This window comes from Takifugu rubripes, chromosome 21 (assembly GCF_901000725.2).
Source record: "Takifugu rubripes chromosome 21, fTakRub1.2, whole genome shotgun sequence".
Lineage (NCBI taxonomy): Eukaryota > Metazoa > Chordata > Actinopteri > Tetraodontiformes > Tetraodontidae > Takifugu > Takifugu rubripes.
The window spans coordinates 10981071-10996971 of NC_042305.1; the positions used below are offsets into that span (position 1 = coordinate 10981071).

The 15901-nt window shown below is 46.1% G+C and overlaps 1 long non-coding RNA gene across 1 annotated transcript; it reads left to right on the forward strand.

Moving 5' to 3' along the window:
• Positions 1–9594: 9594 nt before the first annotated feature.
• LOC115247690 (uncharacterized) lies at positions 9595–13908 on the forward strand. Its single transcript, XR_003886785.1, has 2 exons — positions 9595–9743; positions 13270–13908. It is a non-coding gene; the product is annotated as an uncharacterized lncRNA (long non-coding RNA).
• The last annotated feature ends 1993 nt before the right edge of the window (positions 13909–15901 follow it).

The following is a 15901-nucleotide window of genomic DNA, read 5'->3' on the forward strand; positions in this document are numbered from 1 at the left end:
AAGACAGGTGATGGCGTGAATAAAAAAAAAAATCAAAGGGAGAGAAGCGACCCAAAGGTGGCGTCACAGAGGTGGGAACACACACACACACGCACACACACACACACACACACACACACACACACACACACACACACACACACACACACACACACACTAAGACCAGCCTCAGAATGAACAAGAGTAAAACAACAGTTGAACAACAAGGTGACTAGGAAAGTTCCCGAGGTCATTTAAGTGTAAGAGACGGGCACTTTTTTTTCTTTTCCCCTGCTTGTAAAAGGAGGCAACGCTTTTCAATGTGGATCAGGTTTGAGAATATGAAGCTGACCTCAGGCCACGCCTGAACGTGATGCTGCTACCAGAATGTTGCCAAACAGATAGAAGAAAGATTTGAAAAGATAACCAGACGGGAGGGGGGCGCTCAGTAAGTGTGTCCCAGGAGGGAGGATGACCGTGCTGCCTCCTTATCTGGCCAGTATATATGATTGAAAAGAAGATCATAACAAACAAAGGATAGGAAGAGATTCTGTCTGGATTCGGATGATGTGATTTTCTTTTTCCCCCTTTTTTTAAAAACAAAAATCCCCAAAATGATCAGCATCAGCCGTCCAAACCTGCAGAACGCAGCGGAGCGTCGGGGCGGAAGAGCTCAAAATCAATGAAGAGCAAAAGATGAGACTGAAAAAAATGAATACTTCTTGCTGTTTTAGCGCTTAATGGGAAATGATCTGCCGTCCATACTGGCCTGTGTGGTGAGTTGAGCTAAGATCTGCTGGTCTGAATCAGCGATTGCAGCATTAACTCTCCGGTTCTCCAGGATTATTTCCACCCATGAAGCTGGAATAAAACAGGTTTCAGCTACTCTCCTGAAATGTTGGTGACCACGAGACTATATCGATCAATCTGTTCAAAGCTGACACATATATAATATTCCCAATGAAGAGCAGACGTGAAAAGAGATGACATCATGTGATTATATTGTTCATTGATCTATTGAATCTCTTTGTTTGGCCTACAACTTCATATTCTAACAGTTCTGAGCTTTGGAATTTCCATGTCGCTGCCAAACAAAGAGAACCAGATTTTCAGCATTTTCTCTTTTTCTCGTCCGAAACTGCTCCGTCTTTAATAACGTACACAGCGAATTAATCGATCGATACAGGCGAACATGCTCTTGCAACTGAAGGGAAAAGGTTTTATTCCTCCTCTTACGCAAATAAAACTATCACACAGGCCAAGTAAATAAAAGTTAAAAGAACATAAAACTAATAAAAAGGCGTCCAGGCGCCACTGTTACATGCAGGATAGTTTTACGTTATATAAACATTATAATGAGCTTCAATAAGTGAACCGCGAGGGCATTCGGGTGAGTCAATGTTGAATGTTTTTGACATTCATTTTAGCATTAGGAAATTGATTGCAGTGTTGCTCTCTTAAGAGCTGGGCTGGCATTTTCATACGGGAGCTGGAAACGCTCAGAAATAATTTATGGTCCATGGAGAAGCAATCTCATTATAACTAAGAGGTGTTGATCCTCCGCAAAGTTCAACAGGAAAAATGAATTGCAATCCAGTTCCCTGAAGAGTTTCCCCACAATCAGGATCCTTTTACAAAGCGAGTCAAGGGCAGGTGAAACCAATCGGCGATAACAGGACGGATGGCGGCGTGTTGGGATAAAGACTCGCAGGAAGACGGGCCTCTTGTTCCCGCTACCGCCCAAACCGCGCGGCGGCTAGCGCCATGGCCTCGCCACTGTTTCTGGAGGCTGTTAGTGGAGTTTGCACGTTCTCCGCGAGTTCTGTGCGTTTGGCGGTGGTGAAATGATGACTCTAAACTCTTCACGCCCAAAGAAAGAACCACATTCATCTCCACGACTGAGTCCTTTTCTGTCATTTCTTTTGTAGCTTTAGGCAAACGGCTCGCAGTTATTTTTCTCACCAGGTTATTTTTGATCCATTAGTCATAAAAGTATTCTTTTCTATTCTGCTACAGACCGCGATGTGTTCACTGTCTGTGCCTCACACTGATAATTACTGCATCAGAACTCCTTCCTCATGGTGAAAGTGTAATTCCCTCTCATCCATATTAGGAATGACGCCGAAGACCCCTCTACAGGTGTCAAACGACTTTAAGAGCGGCGCCGTTGTTTCAAACAGGCGTCACAAAGCTTCTCATGTTCTCGTTGTTTTGGCTACCCTAACCCTAACCCAACTCCATAAAAGCATCCAAGGGCAGCAATTCCACAAAGCAAACAGCCTTTCGCCATTTGCATAATTCCCGCAATTTCCACCAGTCTGTTATGGCCGTTTTTTCCCTCATGTGTACGTGACTATTCCAAATCCTGGAGACAGAAGACAAAGCTGGCAAACCTTCATCTTTCTAACAAAGGTGTTTGTTTATAGGGAAGATGATTTGATAAAATTATCATTGATGATTGGAGAGTTTGGAATATTTAAAGAACTCTTCCCGTTTACAGCAGATCTTTGTTTAAAGGACTGTTTGATTTGGAAACTGTTATTAGTGATTGTTGCTTTCTTTTTTCCTGGCACATTTAATCACTTTTTTAAAGAAAGTATTCACAGGTCTGTGCTCAAACACCATCAAATAGAATAATCAAGACATCAGCAGAGCACTCAAATAGCCTGTGTATATGTGTGTGTGTGTGTGTGTGTCTGTGTTCTCATACTTCCTACATACTAAGTACCAAAAGACACATTCTACTAGCATGGTTTAAAGGCCTGTTTGGGGGTTAAGACATAGGTTATCTTAAGGTAATTAGTTGGTTTGTGATGGTTAGAAGAGCAGGGTAACATATACTAAGTCCCCTCAAAGGTAGGAATGTGAAAATGTGTGTGTTCAATCAATCAATGCATTTAAAAGATCTGAGATGAAGCCTCAGTTGAGTTCAGGACTGGAGGGCCTCCGCTCAGATGTCTGCCGTGTGTTTCAGCTTCTCGCATAGTCCTGATCAGAGGTTTGATATTGCTCTCAGATGCTCGAGTGCTTGTTCTGCTTCACGTTTCCTCCGAACTTTGTTTTTAGTTGCCCTTAGCACACATCTGTGTACATGTGCCGATGGAGTCCTGCAGGCCTGGGCTGTGAAACGCAGACCGACGGTGTCAACAATAATCGCGTTGCTTTGGGGTTTAATCCCCGGATTATTCATGCAAGACGTGTAACGTACATGCGTGTGGGAGCTCGCCCACGCCAGCGCAAATGTTGCCAGATGTTGTTGAATCTGTGCATTTACCTCCATGATGGCAAACGTAACATCCAACTTCTGCTGATCCAAGTTTGAGCAGATCCTGGGGCTCTTTGTAGCGCGCTTGAAGTCTTGATTTATTTTACGTTGCAGGTGACAGAGTTGAGTTTCATTTGAATCTTTGTGTGTATTTGGCGTCTGTATTGTTCACCCCTCAAATCTTGGTCCCATATTTATAAATAGATGCTAAATAACGCAAAAAGTCTGCAAAATATTAGATTTTATTTTTGTACTTCTTTTCAAATAACTGAAGGAACAGCATCTGTGATCCAAACTTTGTGAATCAAAGACTTCCAGAAGGCCTCAGGGACTCTTCCCCCCCCCCACTTTGACTTCTGTATAGTTCATATACACTATAGTCAGATCGTGAGCGCGGCCTTTTTCAAGTAAATTCAGTTCTTCATCCATTATTCATTCACGGGATGAAAATCTCCAATAAATAATTCTGTTTCCTTTTACCCACAATTTCACTATTATTCAGGGAACAGCAGCATTTGTTGAGTAGGTTAACAAATACCCAAAATGTCAATTTAAAATAGAAATCAATGCAGCTTTTTTTTTGTCCTCAGCAACGTCGAGGCTCCCTAGTGAGGCCGATAAAGGTGCAGAAAGGGATCAAAAGGAAAAACACACCAGGGATCACCTGACTTTAAAGCTACGGCCTCGTTCATTCCTCTGATTGAGCCTTTATTCTGCACACATAATGGATGGAATCCTTTTCTGTGTGTGAAGCTGCTTGGTTACCAGTAATGAACAAGGTCGGACAGGTTGTTTTCCTCGTGCCTCCTCCTGCGCGTGTGTCTCGCTCCTCATTTCCTGACGCTCTCATATCAGCCGCCGTCATCGCCTCTTCGGCCGATGTGCCATCATCACACGCGTCTCATCTCGGCCCCTTCTGAAGCTCCGCCCGCTGCCCTCAGCACCTCTGTGCCGCCGTTTTGCCCCCCCACCCCCACCCCACCCCACCCCACCCCCTGTCGCCACCCAGTCTTGGCAGCTTCTCCAGCTGAATATTTCATCACCCTCAGCACGATATCAGCCTCAAACTCAGCCCTCAACCTCTGAGTCTTCACTCTGTGGGGGATTAATCTTTCAGCTGCTGCAGACAGCATCCAAACAGCCCAGACTCTCCTAGCCTGCCTCATTAGCATATACCATCCACATGGATAAGCACTTATTCTCTATTGACTCATCTTTGATGACTGAAACTGAAGTCGCACTTCCAGTCAAAGTACCATCCAGTTCATTATGACTCACGCACGCACGCCCGCACACGCGCGCACGTTGAGCTGTTGGGGAAAAGGAGCTCAGAAATCCCTCAGCATCAACAAATAAAATTTTTTAAAAAAGACGGCATATGAAGTGTGGAGCGCGGTGGCGGGGGAAAGCCAAACAAATGTCTCTGTCAGACTCCATTCCTGCTGCACGGGAGCGCCACATTTGCTCACTCCGACGACTCGTCGCTGTTCCAGCTGGAGAGCATCAAATCTGAAAAGCCAGAAAAAGGTAACGGGGGTGGGGGGCTTAAAAATAGACGAAGAGGAGAATGAATGCGGTGTTCCCATGTGTTTATACCTGTGAAGCACCATAAGCTGTGTACATACTGTACACTAAATGCTTTGCAGATGCGGCTCATACCCACACGCTTAAAAGTGAAGGCGGTAATCTGCCTGTAATACACCAACTACACACGGGCGACTTGGGTTTACTGTATCATTGTCTCCCTCTAGTCCCATCCAGGCTATCCACAGTCTATCCCTGCAAACCCCCGATTAGAGTGATCCTACGACAATTCCTTCATCTTATCCGCCACTCCGCCATCTCCTCCTTTTCTCTCATCTTTAATCTGGGATTACTTTTGCCTCCTGAGCTCCCTGTTTGTCGTTCTGCATCGTTTTTTCTCTTTCTCTTTCCTCTTTCTCTGGCAAAGAACGGAAAGACAGAACGCTGCTGCTGCACCGCAAACCAGCTGTCGCACAATACCCCACTTATTTTTATTCATCCCAAAACAACTCTTAATTAATACTTGATAGATTCGTTGTTTATGCCTCACACTGACTATAGTGACTGTTTACTACATTCAATGCTATTAAAATGGTTTCAAATGCTGAATTAATTGGGTGTTTCACATGTCTCCCGTCTGTTAAAGTGTAGCTCTTACGACAGAGGTTTGATAATTGGAGCAGCTGACACATGGAACCGAGAGAAACGGTCAGTTTTCCCTGCTATATTGTTTATTTTGGTGTTTGCTCATATTCTGCTTTTCACAGCTGTGTTGGACCGATTAGCTGCCTGAATTGGCAGCTGCAGTGGAAGCCTGGTGCGAACCTGCGGCTTCATCCGATTATTCCGACTATCAGAGTCCAGGGGACAAATTGGAGAAGGCGAGCAGACATCTGGGTGGAATCCGGAGAGACGGGACGTGTGTTTATACCGGGCAGCTTTTTGACATCATGGTGGTGGTCGTGGTGGGGGGGGGGGGGGGGGGCGGTTTAGAGCCAGAACAGACTCTTTGGACCAAACGTGTGTGTGGAGCTTGTGTTTAGGTGATGTTATAGAACACCAAAGGTGGAACAGAACCCGACATGAAGTTAACTTCAAAGTTAGCCGCAGCCATTAATTATGTCACACTAACGACACACTAACGACCTCTAATGACCGGTTGTTATTCTACGGTGTAAGCGATAGATCTGTGTTATGGGTTGGTAAACAAACCATATTTTAGTCAAATGAGGTGTGTGTGGAAATCGTTCATCACAGTTAGCTTTGTCGATTATTAGGTTACCCCCCCCCCCCCCCCCCCCCACACACACACACACACACACACACACTCTGCCCTCTGTCCGCTGCATTTACAGGATTGTACAAACATGCTGGTTGTATTTTAAATTTTACTGCATTACTTGTTGTCGACATCTAGGGCTTTGGCCTATGAGACAAAGAGCAGGTTCTGGTTTACCCTTCGTAAACTGGCGCCGCAGTAGGAGCACGGAATTAACAACAAATATTAGAGTGAAAAACTGGCTAGCTGTCGTCATTCTCACCATTTTGAAGCCTCTCTAGCTCTGTTTTCTCTTTCTTCCTTTAATCCTTTTGCCTAAAAACAAATTAGCCTCTTGACACTGCTGCTATGTATCTGTCAAGACTGAGAAATGCATTTATCCGTTGATAAGTCACGTGTGTGTGTGTGTGTGTGTGTGTGTGTGTGTGTGAGACTGAGACACATGCCCAAATGCTGCAAGCATAGAAACTGCCAAGTACTGTAAACTATGCATGCGTGATGGATGAATTTGTCATGAGACCTGAGGCAGATGTAGCGATTAGCCCTGCAGACACAACAGGTGGCAGCCTCAAAAGAGTCTGAGCTTATTCATGTTTGGTTTTTATAGGGTGTTATTTCCAAATCAAATAACTTTGCGCGCAACGTCAACGCTTCCTATCAATATCTGAAGTGTCTCGATTCCGAAAACTGCTTCACAGCGACAGTCAGGGAGGCAAGTGTTTCTCCTCAAGTAATGGTTGGAATTGTAGTCAGGAGAGTAAAACAATTTAGAAAGACGCTCACTGTCTTTTGATTGTTGCTTGTTTGGTTCGGTCAATGGTGGACCAAGGGTGCGTGTGTGTGCGTGTGTGTGTGTATCCTCACATTTGCTGCCTACTGAGGAAAAAAGTCCTCATTCTAACAAGTGAGGCCACGTTAACAAATTGGTTACACTTTACTGGCCACCACAAAACATGCTGGTTGAAGGTTAAGACATGGTTTTAACGTTGAGGTTAGAATTAGGTTAGGAGGAGGGAGTTAGTTGGGATGGACGGGTTTAGGGTAAGGAGCTGGGTAATGTATTATGTCTGTGAAAGTCCCTACTAAGATAGAAATACGAGGATGTGTGTGTGTGTGTGTGTGTGTGTGTGTTCGTTCAGCATTCCTGTTAGGATCATTCTCCTGTGACAGACCACTCTGCCTCATCTCTTCTGCTCCCCAACTCAACTCATTGCGCTCTCATTTCACACTTGACAGCAGATGGAAAGAGAGAGAGAGAAAAAATGGAGCAGAGGAGTGAGAAAGAAGTGGAGAAAAGGTGCTGCAGGACAGTAAGGTGAAAGGACAGGCTGGGTCAAGAGAGGTCAGGGGAGAGCAAATGAGAAATGATGCGGAGGTGAAGGAAGAGAGGAGATGGATGGGACCCAGAACAGACAACATAGTTGCCTCCGATTGCACTCGTTCCTGCTCCCGCTACAGCTTTATCATCCATAATTAAACACATTTGGGACGGTGACAGGACACACATCAGAGAGACACGTCCATATAATGATGTATGTCGGTGAAGTTTTACAACAGAAAATGCACAAGCAGACTGTACAACAGCAGAGGAGGGAGAGAGGGAGAGAGGGAGGGAGGGAGGGAGGGAGAGGCAACTACTGCGCACCGATCCGCAATAAAATGGATGGAGAGCGTTCAGAGGTATTATGTGGCTCCCAAGCTCGTTTTAGATTGCAGAAGGATTCTGGATGCAAAGAGTTGCTTTGGGCTGACATTCAGAGATGCTGCCATGAACAGGGTCATTAACATAATCCCATCATTCGTTGCATGCAGACGTTCCGGGTGGCAAACAGCAGCGGATGACTGCAGCCTCCCTCCTATCTGACATGGATTTAGCGATGTCTTGCTTTTTCCCCATCGCTCCTGAAACCGCGAGCATTAGCGATCCCAGCGCGCTGAAGCTAACCGTCCTCCTGTATCGGAGGCTCTGCGTCCTCCAATCACTGCCACTCTTGTTGGAAAGGGTCACAAAACCCCTGTTTTCTGCAAAGCTTGCGCACAGCCACATATCATGCATGTTACAGCAGCATTCTGGGATGGATGGGTGGCTTTAGTTTCCCAATTTCACACAGATTATCAACAAAATATTTATGCTTGTGTGGAAATTTCTCCAGCAAACTTGAAAATGATGTACTTTCTGGGCGCCTAATTATCGAACAAAGTTTTGTTGATCCTACTGTGGGCGGCATCGAATGCAGCGTTGGCATGTTTGACAAAAGAACTGCTGAGCTAAAGACGGACTGTCAGCACCATTTTCTTTATGTTCTGGGATGTTGCATCCCTAAAAATATACATATATAAAGAGATCACCACTGTCTTTAAGCGTTGGTGACTGTAAAATAAGATCGGTTGGGAGTGGAAGAACTTTTTCCATAAAAAATAAAAATCAGCATTCCTGATCACTCTTATCAGTTAAAATGTTGACCAGTGGACTTCATTATAAAGTGAAATTCCAGCCACTAAAGTTCATGCTCTGGCCTCCAGCAAAAACAGAAACCGGTGATATTTCAATTATTTACTGCCAAATTCAAAAGCCTGGCACGTCTGTGGAGATTCATGTTTGAAATCCTACACACCCGACACGGGAGACGAAGGCATAAATATGTTTTCTGGCAAATAAATAAAACTTATTTGTGCTGATCTACTTCCTCTGAAAAGCTGACCTGGAGCAGATGGGTCCCCCCTGTGAGAGACGGGTTCCGCTCAAGGTTTCTTCCTGTTAAGAGGGAGGTCTTTCTTGTCACGGTTGCCTCGGCGTTCGCTCGAGGGGGTTCTGGCTCTGGGATGCGTGAAGCACATCGATGAATTGACTAAAGTCGTTTGACAAGGTCATTGTTTTGACTTGACTTGGAGGAAATAGGACAACAATCTGATCAAATCATCACATCACGTTTCTTTAGGAGAAAAATAAAAGGTAAGAGATGGTCGCTGTGCTCACGTTTGGGAGCAGAAGAAAAGGCGCATTTGTGGCGAGCTTCAAACAACAGTCGGCTGTCTTTGTTCTGGCACTGGAAGCTTTTCCTGAAAGTCTCTGTGACCTGAGAGCTCCCACTCTACCCTGAGCCTTAATCCACTTCAGTTTATGTGAGGGCAGCCTGACAGCAAACCACTTGAACATGGATGTAACCTGGAACCGCACAAAAGCAGGAGCTTCCTTTTTTTTTTTGCATTAAAGTTTCAACTTGACAGGAGACGTGGAGGAAGAGAGGGACGACACCTCCATCAGCTCCGCCAATGTGCTGCACTTTGGCACTTTCTCAGTTATATGGAACAACTAGCAGCAGAAAGCCTCAGATTCAGCAGTTAAATTGCACGATTATCTTTCATGCTGCACAATTAGATGCGTGTTCATTTGCATACAAGCCGAGGGGCGCTCGAGTGTAACTGAACCAAAAAGAAAAGGAAAAAATCAGTCATTCGAGATGGGAGTCGTAGATCTGGACCAAAAGAGTTTGAGATAAAAGTCATTTCCTTCAAGAAAGTAGCGCACTGACGCTTTAATAGTTGCTAAATGGACCTTTGCCGAAATGGATCGATACACTGGAATCACGATTGCAGCACTTGGAACGCGATCAGAGCGATATTGCGCACGTGCAAGTCCAACTACCGGAGACGTGGGTGGAGGAGAGGGAAAAACACCCAAATGGATGGAGAGAGGTGAGAGGAAGAGCACCGTGATGGGCAGACATGCCGCGTCAGGGTTCTGTCAAAGCTAGCTTGTTTGAGCTTAAAGAAAAACGTTCCACTGTCGGAGCAAATTTTAGACCTTTGTGGAAATATGTGTTTCAAAGGCTTGACAGAGAGATGGAGATTTCATCGTCCGCTGCGATGGCCAAAGGGAGGAGAGACAACTTTGGCCTCCTGTGGAGCAGCTGAGTAGTCTCAGTCTGTAGTTTAGGGGGGTGTGACGCTGTTCAGACACTTCTTCCGAGGGCTGCGGTTAAATTCCCAGCTCTCCCCATGAGTTTCTTCAGTTCATCGCTGCGTAAAACAGGACACCGAGCGATAGAGCATCTGTGGTGTGGTCCTGCAGACAAGACATGAGGTTCCTCAGGAGGAAGAGGAACAGTGGTGTTACAGGCGCCCTTCACATCAGCATAGAGCAGATGTTGTTTATCTCTAGAGATGCTATGGCAGCATAAGCGTGTGGAGCCTGATGGTGGCCACAGTGTAGGAAGACTCTCGGAAAAATTTAGGGACTGAGACGCACTGCCAGCGGTCGTCCGGGCAGCACGCTCGGTCCTCAACTTTAATGTGTCCAGGGTGGCGCCATCTGTTATTCATGTCCTCTCCGACATCCACTTCTGTCTTGTTTTTTCTGGATTTTCTGTCCACCTGCAGACACTGGAAGAACAAGCAGAGGACTTGATTAGTCCCTAAGTAAGCTGCCTTGGAGAGGTGCTTTGAGCATTCGGGCGCCATGACAGGACAGCCTAAGCTACCACCTGCGCCCTACACTTTCTGTAGCGTCCATACTTCATCTTGGTGCTTGGTATCTGTGAAGCATGCGACCGAGGCGTCTCAAAACGCAGCCCGACTCCTCGCCAGTGAAGTTGGCCTGTCCATCATTCATTCTAAATGCCAGTTTCTTCAGTGCCCACGGGGCTGCGGAGTTGCAGTCACGCGCTCCATTTGCTTTCATTGCCGATCAGGCCTGATCCGGACACACTGGCAGAAACTGGGGAAAAAAAAGAAACGCTAATTGATTTTCCTTCTGTCAAGACATCATTATCGACCCATTAGCATCATGTTACCACCGGCGGGCAAATGAGGGAACAATCGACTTTGGCCAAATCAAAGCGGCTTGTGCAACATTGCTCATCGTGCGTTCTACATCCATCATGGTTTTGGTCCAACATTTATGTTTTATTTGTCATTTTAAGCTGTTTTTTCAGACAGGCTCACGTCTCTGCCAGCGCTTCTGTTTAAGCCCCATCTGGCTTCCATCAAAGACCAATTTAATCAATGCGAGTGATTTATATCGAGACATACGTGACTGCTTCTGTGCCAAGGATGCCGCTGGACACACTTGAACCCAAAAGACGCGCTTGTGTGATGCCAGGTGGACCATTTGTTCAGGCCGATTTATTATGCCCCGTGAGTGTTGCTTCACAAGCTCGTCCACTCAATGTGTGATTGATTCGCTGTTTGAGACTGAGAATGATGAAAAAGCTGAAGAGTAATTTACCTTGTCAGAGTGAGCCGGACATATAAAGCACCCGATTAATGGCCAGAGGGCAGGCAGAGCCCGGGGACTAATAAAAAGCCGTAATCATTCGGAATCAGCCTCAAAGGAAAGGTTGTAATTCTGACGTGTTAAAGAGGTGTAAAGATATCACACAGCATTACAGGATGCGGATGTCCTGATTTTTGTTGGAAGAGTCTCTGCCAGACGCGCAGTCATTAAATCACGGGGGTTTCAGACCGTGTTGAGTGGCGGTGTGCAATGCCAGCGACAGGTGATTTCCCATCATGCACCCTGAGTGGGTGGTAGACCCGGGCAGGAAACCACGGTGGGCACGGTCGCTTTGATCCAGGTTAGTGACTGTGCAGACGATCATGGTGTAGCAGAAGGCACGCTAAGCATGACGGATTCATTTTCCTTCTTGGCACCACGCAGCAAATCATTTGGCACATAACTCTCCCTGCAGTTATATATTAATAACACATGTTAGAATGAGACACTGGTATTATTATCAGGTTAAATATGACTGTTGGTGTGTGTAACTGAGACAGATGCGCCTGGCGGTGGCTGAGAGGGTGATGCAGTCGTCCTTTATCCAGCGTTCGCACAGCAACAGGCTGTTTTAGGAGTCCCTCCTCTTGATAGCCTTATCTTCATGTTCTTGGGGATCACTGGGCGTTCTCTATAATCCTTCCAGCAAGGTCCTGGTGTCCTCCTAGCAGGACATTCTCTCCGAAGCGAGACCTCCTGGAGACATTTTAATCAGACACCCGAGACAGTCTCTTCATTCGCTGAAGGAGGCGAGTTTGGTGAGACACATCACGTCCAATCAGACAGTCAGAGCTGCCTTCAGGCAACTGGCGCTTGCAGAGTAAGAAAGCAAGGCTGTCCGCGTGACTGGCAATCCTGAAAGACTCTCCGAGAGTCTGTCTGTCAGGCTCTGTCGGAAGGCTGGTTTCACAGTCAGATAATGCGTCTTATTTATTTTATATGCTGGAGGATGTGCTAAAATGTCCCCTGCATCGGCTAAGACAGCAGGAGAGCTGTGAGATTGACAGCTAGAATGATACCTAGGACACTCGTGCAAGAACTGAGGGATGCTTGAAATGGGTCCCACGTTATTTATCACAAAAGAATCTCCTCCGACACTGAGCACTGTAGAAACACGATAAGAAAAAGAATCCACCAGAGGCCTTGGCAAGAGAAAAAAAATCATCGGGGATCAATTGTACTTGGGCGTGTTACTTCCAAAGTGCTAGAGGCAAACTTTTGGAAGGAGGTGTTCTCTCTCCTGAATAATGATGAGGATGGATTCATCACTTCTCTGACTGTATGACAGTGGATGGCTCAGCAGTTTGTTAAACCCTCGGATGTATCGCTTTCACCCGTGGAATTTTGGGACAGATATTGACCACCCATACTGACATTTATATATTTAGTCACACAGTGACTTGACAAAGGTTCACAGCCCAAATTGAAATACTATAGCTGGTGGTCGTGACTTCAAAATACTATATTATCATCAACCCCAACAATGGGGGCCCAGTATAGACCTCTGTGGAACACCAAAATCTGAGACATGAAAAAGTATCCAGTTTCAGATAATTAGGATAAATATACAATAGACTTTTCGGAATTTCCTGGGAACAAATGTAATGAAAATGTAATAATTCTGGACATTTTTGCTAATCCACACATTTAAAGTGAATGTTGACTCTGCAGAACTGAGATCCCGGTCCAAAATGTGTCCATTTCAACAATGTCAAGAGCAGCATTGAGGCCAGTTTAAAATGAAGGATTTTTCGTTGTAAAAGGAAATTACTTTTACAATTTAAACGGTTGACATCATGTTGAGGAATGCAACTTTAAGGACAGAAATATGGCAGCAGATTAAAATCGTCGTGTAGATCATGGAAATTCAAACTTATCGAGTGCTCAGATTTGCTGACTTTACGTTATAGTCCTGCGACCTTCACTGAATTCCTCTTTCTTCCACAGGGTCAGACTCTCTTCCTGCTTCAACCACTGCTACAGAAACAGCCTGGAGCTTGCAAACTGGGGACCCGGCAGGAGCCCGTTTGCCAGCAAAGACACGTTGAGAACCATCCCTGGTATTCCACAGTCTCCCCTTTTTTCATCCTGTAAAATAGCGCCGAGTTGGACGGGCGAAAATAATCAACGCTTCATCATTCCAGTCCTTCACAACCACCAAGCATAAAGTAATCATTTACTGTCGCAGGCCATCGGACATTTCCTCGAATGTGCAGCACCACCATTTGTCAAGCCTCGGTAATAGCACGGCCCTGACTGGAATTACATCCAGCTGGACTGATGGAAGCCCGTTTTTTTGAATTCCATCACTTGGTCCACAGAGAACATGTATAGAACGCCGCAGAATGTCTTGCTTTTCATTTGGCAGCCTTATTTTCTCCCATTTAACCACTACACACGGGCTCCATCCCATTTATCTGCCAATTTTAGATTAAATCATTTCGCCCTGAAAGCCTGTTTGTCACGCGGGCGCCTGCGGCACAAATTCTGCATTTGTGCAGTCGTGCATGTAAATAAATATCAGGCTTTTATGCATGCCTGTTGTTTGGATGAGTCATGATTGAATAAACATGTTTTGTGTCTCCTAATAATCTCTTTCGATCGTGGCGTTATCGCCTTGGCAACCCAGAAAGGGGAGCGATGGTGAGGTTTGATACTGGATGGCTTCGCCGGCTCATTCATAACCATATTCCCTGGGACCAGCTTTGAACATAAGTGCTGACGTCCGCGGCGCTGATTTGATGTCCACTATTGCCTCTGACGGTCAGCCCGATGAGGGGGATTAAACACGGAATAATCAGGACTTTCCAGGCATTCCCCTCTCAAATATTTGCATCCTGCCCTTATAGGGCAGCCGCATCACTCAAGGAAATATGTGCTCCATACATACAACTGAAGCAAAAAATACTGCTGGTCCACCCTCAAGGAAGGATCTGGCAGAGATTATAAAGGAAAGCACGTATCTCACACATGACAGGTCTGAAACTGAGCTGTATATATTCTTACTCCCACGTACTTCAGTTTGTACCCATGATTATGACTCGAAAGGAAGTAAAATAGATGGAGATTGCAACGTCACGTGGGCAAGAACATCCAGGGTAAACATCAATTAGTAAATAAATATAAGTTAGAGCCTGCCCATACGTGCTAAAGTGAGGCATCTTCACGTAGGCGAGCATCTCGGGTTGAGCAGAAGGGGGCGTCCAGGTGAGGAAAATCCATCCGTGGGAGAAGGGAATCATGCTCTTTAGACATCGGTTCCAACGAGGACGTCGCTGTTCTGGGGAGGTTTTTGTGTTTGTTGATAGAGAGGGAAGACGGTGGGAGAAAAAGGTAGAACGGCGTGTAGCAAACCCCCACGCCGGAGATAAAACCAGGTCGAGGACAAAAGCCTGTTGCACACAGGCTGAGCTACCTAAGTAGCTATCACTGGCACTAATTCTGAAAATCTCTGATCATACTGCAGCTTTGTGAGCTTGAAAACAGTGGTGGTGGGGGGGGGGACGTGTAATTGGAGACCTCGAGTTCACCAGCCCGCCTGCGACAGAGGAGATGGAAGAAGAATAACGCTCATCACCGCTGGGGTGTGATCAAAGGGAGTGCTCGTCGTGTGATGCTGCGGCGGCCGTTCCACCCCCAGCTTCCATATCAACCCTGCCGAGACATTCAAGGCAGCGTTCATGCAGATGTCGGGACGAGCCCGGGATGCTCTCGCACGTCACTCAAGCACATCACAGAACACAAACCTTTAGTCTGATTGGCTACAGGCGCATTTCACATTCACGCTTTCAATTTGCAGGATTTTCAGAGCAACGCAGAGGTGCTTTGCCTGCGTCAGCCCCGTGAGCCTCAGAACCCGACCATCCGGGTCTGCAGTGAGTTCATCAAATAAAGTCAACCAGAACAAAACCCCAGCTCATCCGTCAAGACGCTGCCAGGTTACTCCACCCCTCCGGTGCTGATGTCAGGGCCACTTATCAGCATTACCTACTTATACCCCGTTTGCCACGACTACCTGTGGATCTCTGTGGCCCCCCCAGATGACCAGACACAATCAACTTAGACTGGAGCACCTGTTTCAGATTTGGAAGCTGCTTATCTGGCTCATTCACCTCCAATGTCACTGCCATTTTTCAAGCTTTTAGTCAAATTTAACCCAGTGTGCCGCCGGTTACAGTGAGCACTCTGCTGCGCTGCCCAGCGTGATGGAAAAAAAGAGTTTGTCTGCTCTCCTCCTGCAAAACGGCCATTTCAGGCACTCGGCGCCGCCATCATCCGTTCACATTGATGTGCCTTGTTCTGCGCCCAAGTGTGATATTTGGTGATCTATGTCCTCCAGATCCCTCATTTCTGAGGCCGCACCTCCCCAATACTGCGCTCAGGGGGGTTCATTAGTCACAGACAGCGGCTACCGCGTAAATGCAAGATTTTACTTTCGTTTTTGCTCCGTTCTTGCCCTTTCCTTCATTTATTTCCACTCATTCATCCACTGCATGAATACATTAACACACACTTGCATATATTCCTCACACCGTCACCGCGCTTCCTCTGCACCACTTCTCCCCTTTAATTCACCTTG